Raw genomic sequence first — 8,698 nt, 5'->3', positions numbered from 1 at the left:
TTCAACCTAGTCTAGACAATTTCCTGATTACGTATGACAATATAGAATATAGATATTAATTTATTGCGAGGAATTGAGTACAATAGATCTTAAATGTAGTGCATTGGCTTTCAATTTATTAATATTGTAAACCTACATTTTCACTTCATATGACTTGTCTTAACTTGCCGTTGTGCCTACGCTGACTTCCCCCGCAATTTAATTCAATAAAAAAATAGTGCAATATCAAAACGTAGCTTTTATTCTCTTCAATGGCAATTTTTTTGAAAAAATCCGATTATCCGAATATTTGATTATCCGAATGGGTCCCGGTCCCCATTAACTCGGATAATTGGAGTTCTACTGTATTTATTTATACTCCGTTCGGGCATTTTCTTTGTACTAAAAGTTTAATTATATTGATATTATTTTTTTTCATACCTTTTTACTATTTATTTACTTTTTTTCGATGAATTAAAACAATAACATGAACCGAAGTCGTGTAACGATCGACATAGAATTATCTATACTCCGTTATAGCATTTTCTTTGTACTAAATGTTTTATTATATTGATATTATTTTTTTCATACCTTTTTACTATTTATTTACTTTTTTTCGATAAATTAAAACAATAACATGAACCGAAGTCGTGTAACGATCGACATAGAATTATTTATAAATAATTTATTTCTTATTTTTATTTTTTGATTTTTGAAATAAAAATATATCTATGTCCTTTCTAAGGTTCTAAACTATATCTGTACCAAATTTCAACCAAATCCGTCAAATAGTTGCGGAGATTAATGGTATAAGCATAGAATGTTCGACGTGATTCTTTAATTTGACATAACTTTTTTATTTATGAACCGATTGACATGAAACAAACACTAAATGTAAATTTAAGCATCCCACAATATATTCGTGAAAACCGCATCCAACTCGGATCAGCCGTTTCTGAGATTAGCGCGCACAGACGAACAGACAAACAGACAAACAGACAAACAGACAAACAGACAAAAAAAAAGTTAATTACATTTTTGGGTTCGACATCGACATAACAATAACCCCTGCTATTTTTTTTATTTTTATTTTCAATGTACAGACAGCACTTTTCTACGATTTTATTATATGTATAGATATCTACAACGCCATATGTTACTAATAATATCAATTGATGCACATTGACGAGACTTATGAATGACCACTCTTCATCTGGACCAAACAGGTTAGTATCAGCCGTAGACGATCTGAATTAATAAGAATGTCCTTGTTTAACAAATGACCCTGATATTTTGATTGACATTAATTTTATTCATAATACGTTGAATAGGGTTGTTACAAATATCTGTTAATGTCGTTATACCTTTTTGGAAAAGGGGGAAAATCTTCTTCCAATAACTTCTCCCGCCTTGGATGAGACAAGAAGTAATGTCAAATTTTTACTAACTACAAACCACCCCGTTCCTACTTCTGGTCTTCGAGCCGAAACCCAGGTAAACCCAGTAACCCTAGCTCCGGATCAAATATCGTTGTAGCTAATCAGAATCCTTAAAAGTTTTACAATAACCAAAAGTTCACTAACTATCATCCTTGACGTGTTGCAGGCAGATGACATTCACTTTGGTATACATATAAGACACAAACATTGAACAAATTCTGCTTAAGACTCAGTGCTGGCTCAAAATTTATTATAATAATATTTTTCCGCTAACTCACGTAACTACATATTTGACGAGGAACTTAATTAGTGTCAAGCCATGCTAGATGCCCATATAGACAGTAACCGACGCGGTTACTGTCACGCTGCTACTGATAGTAAATTATTAGGTATGACCCAAAATTATTGGAAAAAGGAAAAAAAGAAAGATAAAAAGCGTTAAACAGTAAAGTTTACATAAGTATGTAAAAATTGATAATAACCAATTATGAGGGAAGTTGATAATGTTTCTGGAGAAATGGGTTAAAGACGTGACTGTATAAATGTAGGTTTTAGGTTAATTATTATTTTTACTTTATAATAATTTATCTATGTCAATATGAGTTGTATATTTTATTGGAATCAAAAGAAGTAGTTTTTTTTTTACATTTAATGGGTCGACGTTTGGCCGCTATCAAACAAACATTTTTCCTTACCCAATTTATGGCAGTTTTCTTATTAGTCCTTTTGTATATTTTTCTTGCTCTTTTCCACAGATATTACCTAGTAAAATCTGCAGATTATGTCTCCTATGTCCATTATCTTATATCAGAGTTAATAGTTAATATATTAAATACTAGCTTTTGCCCGCGAATTCGTTCGCGTGGAATAGTGACTTCCGGCAAATTTTTGGTTTTAACCACATAGTTCCCGATCTCGCGGGATCTCTTCAAAAATGAGATGTGGAAGATACTCCAGGGAACTCTTCAAAAATCAACATAATGAGCTCTGCGTTTGAATTTAATAGATGTATACTCACTTAGGGCATTGAAAAAATAGTTTAAAAACGGACTTAAACTAACTTAAAACTAAAGAAAGCTACGAATTACGAATTTATAACAATTAAAAAAGAAACTATATTACAACCTATCCTCTATGCTATAATAACCAAGCTTAAACTAAATAATTTAAAAGAAACGACTTAAATCTAATCTAATTAAAAAAAAATTAGACTTAGAATTTTATTAAAAAAACTAACTACAGTAACTACTAATAATCGATATCAAACTAAACCTACGTTAAATAGTTTAACCAAAAAACCAGGAAAACCCAACAAATAAACTTATTAATTGACAAATATAACGAAACCAATCTATATGTTACAGTCAGAGTGATTAAATAGCAATTATTGATAATGACTGGTCATTATGAATAATTGTAAATAAATACCAAATTCACTAGACAATGTAATAAATTAATCACTTTATCTGGACATTATTCATAATAGGAAGTCCAAGTTAGTCAAAGTAATAATACATGTGTAACTCAAAATGTCACAAGACTCTTACTTGTAAGAATAACTTGTAAGAATAAAAATTAGTCTTTAAGATCAAAGACTAATTTGTTTTGGCATAAATTTGAGTCGCATAACGTTAGTAGGCCTAATGACTTATGTAGGAAATGGTGGTAGTGAACTTGTAGTGCCCTATACATAATTCCGATCAAACTAATTTGCTATAAGTTCCTGTAACAATTAAATAATAATGTCGGTTAAAAATTTAATATGCTGTGCAACAAAAGTTAGTGACAGAACCGAATTGCTACAAAACGGACTCCACGTAGTCTTGTTTGTCCTACCCCTAGAGTGTAATTTAAAATCGCGTAGGCGCGTAGGACCGAGGCGGCCCGCGGGCTGAGGAGCAGGAGGCTGCTAGCGAGCCACCGCGGCTGAGGCTGGCCGGCGAAGCCGGCCAACAAGCCGAAGTTACGGTGGTGACCGAAAGCCGTCTGCGACAATTAGCACGCGTGGGCCCGCCGCAGGCCCGCAGCGCCGGAGCCATGACAGAAACCCTGCCTGATTTGCTTGCATGCTGCTCATTTTATTACATTATCCAAGTCTTCGAAGATAGTATATAAAATTGCTAGTTAATGTGATTAATTTTGTGTCATTTATCACTTTATCTAAATTGAGTAGACGTTATATATAATTGCTAAACAGTATATATAATATCAAGATTTATTACTTTGGCTGTAACATATACATATAATAAAATCGTAGAAAAGTGCTGTCTGTACATTGAAAATAAAAATAAAAAAAATAGCAGGGGTTATTGTTATGTCGATGTCGAACCCAAAAATTTATTTAACTTTTTTTTTGTCTGTTTGTCTGTTTGTCTGTTTGTCTGTTTGTCTGTTTGTCTGTTTGTCTGTTTGTCTGTTTGTCTGTTTGTCTGTTTGTCTGTTTGTCTGTTTGTCTGTTTGTCTGTTTGTCTGTTTGTCTGTTTGTCTGTTTGTCTGTTTGTCTGTTTGTCTGTTTGTCTGTTTGTCTGTTTGTCTGTTTGTCTGTTTGTCTGTTCGTCTGTGCGCGCTAATCTCAGAAACGGCTGATCCGAGTTGGATGCGGTTTTCACGAATATATTGTGGGATGCTTAAATTTACATTTAGTGTTTGTTTCATGTCAATCGGTTCATAAATAAAAAAGTTATGTCAAATTAAAGAATCACGTCGAACATTCTATGCTTATACGGTACCATTAATCTCCGCAACTATTTGACGGATTTGGTTGAAATTTGGTACAGATATAGTTTAGAACCTTAGAAAGGACATAGATATATTTTTATTTCAAAAATCAAAAAATAAAAATAAGAAATAAATTATTTATAAATAATTCAATGTCGATCGTTACACGACTTTGGTTCATGTTATTGTTTTAATTTATCGAAAAAAAGTAAATAAATAGTAAAAAGGTATGAAAAAAATAATATCAATATAATAAAACATTTAGTACAAAGAAAATGCTCTAACGGAGTATAGATAATTCTATGTCGATCGTTACACGACTTCGGTTCATGTTATTGTTTTAATTAATCGAAAAAAGTAAATAAATAGTAAAAAGGTATGAAAAAAATAATATCAATATAATTAAACTTTTAGTACAAAGAAAATGCCCGAACGGAGTATAAATAAATACATAATCCAAGTTGTCTTTATCCTCGATAGATGGCGTTGGGATCGAAATAGATCGCGCTATGGTTTCGTTACATTCATTTGGTTGGGTATCGGCCGAGCGCTTCGGTACTATCGTAGAAAAAGTGTATTATCAGTCGTATGATTATTTGTCTGTAGTGGTCCTGCTGTTTCGTATATTCTAAATTGGTTTCGTTGTATTTGTCAATTAATAAGTTTATTTGTTGGGTTTTCCTGGTTTTTTGGTTAAACTATTTAACGTAGGTTTAGTTTGATATCGATTATTAGTAGTTACTGTAGTTAGTTTTTTTAATAAAATTGTAAGTCTAATTTTTTTTTAATTAGATTAGATTTAAGTCGTTTCTTTTAAATTATTTAGTTTAAGCTTGGTTATTATAGCATAGAGGATAGGTTGTAATATAGTTTCTTTTTTAATTGTTATAAATTCGTAATTCGTAGCTTTCTTTAGTTTTAAGTTAGTTTAAGTCCGTTTTTAAACTATTTTTTCAATGCCCTAAGTGAGTATACATCTATTAAATTCAAACGCAGAGCTCATTATGTTGATTTTTGAAGAGTTCCCTGGAATATCTTAACTATGTGGTTAAAACCAAAAATTTGCCGGAAGTCACTATTCCACGCGAACGAAGTCGCGGGCAAAAGCTAGTTTAGAATATACGAAACAGCAGGACCACTACAGACAAATAATCATACGACTGATAATACACTTTTTCTACGATAGTACCGAAGCGCTCGGCCGATACCCAACCAAATGAATGTAACGAAACCATAGCGCGATCTATTTCGATCCCAACGCCATCTATCGAGGATAAAGACAACTTGGATTATGTATTTATTTATACTCCGTTCGGGCATTTTCTTTGTACTAAAAGTTTAATTATATTGATATTATTTTTTTCATACCTTTTTACTATTTATTTACTTTTTTCGATGAATTAAAACAATAACATGAACCGAAGTCGTGTAACGATCGACATAGAATTATCTATACTCCGTTAGAGCATTTTCTTTGTACTAAATGTTTTATTATATTGATATTATTTTTTTCATACCTTTTTACTATTTATTTACTTTTTTTCGATAAATTAAAACAATAACATGAACCAAAGTCGTGTAACGATCGACATTGAATTATTTATAAATAATTTATTTCTTATTTTTATTTTTTGATTTTTGAAATAAAAATATATCTATGTCCTTTCTAAGGTTCTAAACTAAATCTGTACCAAATTTCAACCAAATCCGTCAAATAGTTGCGGAGATTAATGGTATAAGCATAGAATGTTCGACGTGATTCTTTAATTTGACATAACTTTTTTATTTATGAACCGATTGACATGAAACAAACACTAAATGTAAATTTAAGCATCCCACAATATATTCGTGAAAACCGCATCCAACTCGGATCAGCCGTTTCTGAGATTAGCGCGCACAGACGAACAGACAAACAGACAAACAGACAAACAGACAAACAGACAAACAGACAAACATACAAACAGACAAAAAAAAAGTTAATTACATTTTTGGGTTCGACATCGACATAACAATAACCCCTGCTATTTTTATTTTCAATGTACAGACAGCACTTTTCTACGATTTTATTATATGTATAGATGGATAAACGAAAGTCACTTTTCCTATTATAGCAATCACACGTCGGCTTAATGATACAATTATCGAAAAAGCAAACAAATTTATGAAAGAAAAAACAATAATTAACAATACCTATCCAATAAACTACACTAGATATTATCTACTAAATATTAATAATTTTATAAATATTACGAGCCACGCATACTTAATGCCCTCAATAGAAGCAAAATAAACACAAGATAACATTACATGTTCTCTATTAAAAATTGTCTAATTGTTTATTTTAATTACGATTGACATGCCCCCAGTCACGTAAGCATTTTACCCCTTGTACAATGCCCTATCCCAGCCTATATGTGGCCACTGCTGACCAAAGGCCTCTTGTCACACGGAGGTTTGAGCATTAATCGCCACGCTTGCGAGGCGACGCGGGTTACCAATTTCAAACTTACTCGTATAATTAGAATTTATAAGGTTTCCTTCACCGTTTGTCAGTGGTGTCTAAAAATCATCTTAGAAAATACATACATATAACTCGGAAAAAGTCATATTGGTACTTGCTGTTGGTATGTTTTGAACCTTCATGCATGAGAAGCGGGCGTCTTAAACCTCCGGGCTACCACGACATAAATATACCTATATTTATGGTACCTGCTTACGTATATACCTACCTACCTACCTACCTATACTTATGCCCTATAGGTATTGGATAATGACAATTACCCTGTGTGTGTCACCAAGTCTCACTGTGTTCTTTGTGGATTACCCAATTTCTTGACGTAGGCATTTCAACGTCAATAAAATGTTATAAGAAAACAATAACTCTTTGGGAAAAGACTCTGCATCACCGAAGAGTCAGATTGGTACAAAATACTCACGGTATTGAGTCCATCCGTATACTTGTTTGTGTCCATGACGCTTTTGTAAACAAATTAAATAAATAAGAGACAATTGGTAAAATAATATTTATAAACTGTCATTATTTTAAGAAGAATCAAGATCTGTGTCGTTTATTGAGTTCTGACAAGTACAACTGCTGAGCAATTTAAGTTTGTACCAATATGGTATTAAGTCTAATTCCCGAATTGAACAATGTCATACTTTGTCAGATGTCAGAGTCATAAGTAAGAAAAAATATTTCCTACAATTAAACGAACTGCGTAACATGGCATGGTACCTACGAATGAAATTAACAAAAACACACACATTTTTAATGGCTTTGTAAAATTGAGATCAGAACTATACTTAGCTTACATACCTATCACTATTACAATCACATACTAGGTATTTACACAAAGTCTAGACATAAAAATCAGGTTATACCTTAAAATAGAACAATAGAAGTCATCAACTTGTTAGGTATAGGCAAGATTTATTAAAAACCAGCTTCTGCCAGCGGCTTACCTATTACCTTTGTGATATTTCAGACCATAATCTGTCATTGTTCTAAATTTCATCCCGATCTCTACAACCGTTTTGACGTAATTGAGTAACAAATACACAAACTCACAATTTTTCGCATTTGTTTTATTGGTAAGATTTAAGATCCTACCAATTACTATCAATATTAATTCAGTAATAATATTATCTTTTTATTTTTCTTATAAAATTGTGCCGAAAGTACGTCGCTTAGGAAAAAGGTTATTTGACGGTAAAAATTCAATTAATGAATAAGTTTAGTAGTATAAAATTATAGATTTGGACTAATTAATTTAGACTCATTATATTATTACATTCCCGTTATAAAATAAATATTGACATTTTATTCACAGCATAATACAACACATTATTGTATAAAGATAATCTAGAGGCTTAGACAATACCTACCAGTATCTTATAAAATTTTAATGTACTAGGACAACAGTGCATCCGTTTCAATTCTTTAAAACCTTCACAAAACAAGTTACTAAAGTTAAATAAAAAAAACAATGCAACTTAAAATCAAACGTCATCATTCAAATATTTGGATACTGAAGTACGTTACAAACGAGTTTCCATTACGACAAAACATGTCCTTGATTCGGTACCTTTTTATTATGCACAAATTAATAGAACAACATTATTATGTTATAGGTACCTAGTTCAATTCGTAGAAAATTGAATAATATTACTTATTGTTTACATCATTGTTTTCCTAAACACATCAACAACATAACATCAGCATTTAGCACCTGTTTCACCACCTTCAAATAAGTGCCCGATAAACTTATGTGACAGATAGTGCATACAAATTGCGTTTTTCATTCAAAGTTATTTGATACATAGCGACTATACAGACATTGTGAAACAAGCCCTTACTCAAAGACATTTAATGATTACTTAAATTATTCCTTAGTAACGATTTTGTATCGAAAACAATTGCTAAGGGGGTAAGGACGGCAGCTAGTGTTTAAAACTGATCGACAAATACATATCTTATAGTGACGCTAAATTGGTATAGAAAATTCTTAAAAAATGCGTTCACAACACACTAATATTGTAAATGTGAAAGTTTGTTTGGATGT

This window comes from Spodoptera frugiperda, chromosome 29 (assembly GCF_023101765.2).
Source record: "Spodoptera frugiperda isolate SF20-4 chromosome 29, AGI-APGP_CSIRO_Sfru_2.0, whole genome shotgun sequence".
NCBI classification, from domain to species: Eukaryota; Metazoa; Arthropoda; class Insecta; order Lepidoptera; family Noctuidae; genus Spodoptera; species Spodoptera frugiperda.
The sequence above is the reverse complement of the archived record's forward strand: the minus strand, read 5'-3'. Positions refer to the sequence as shown.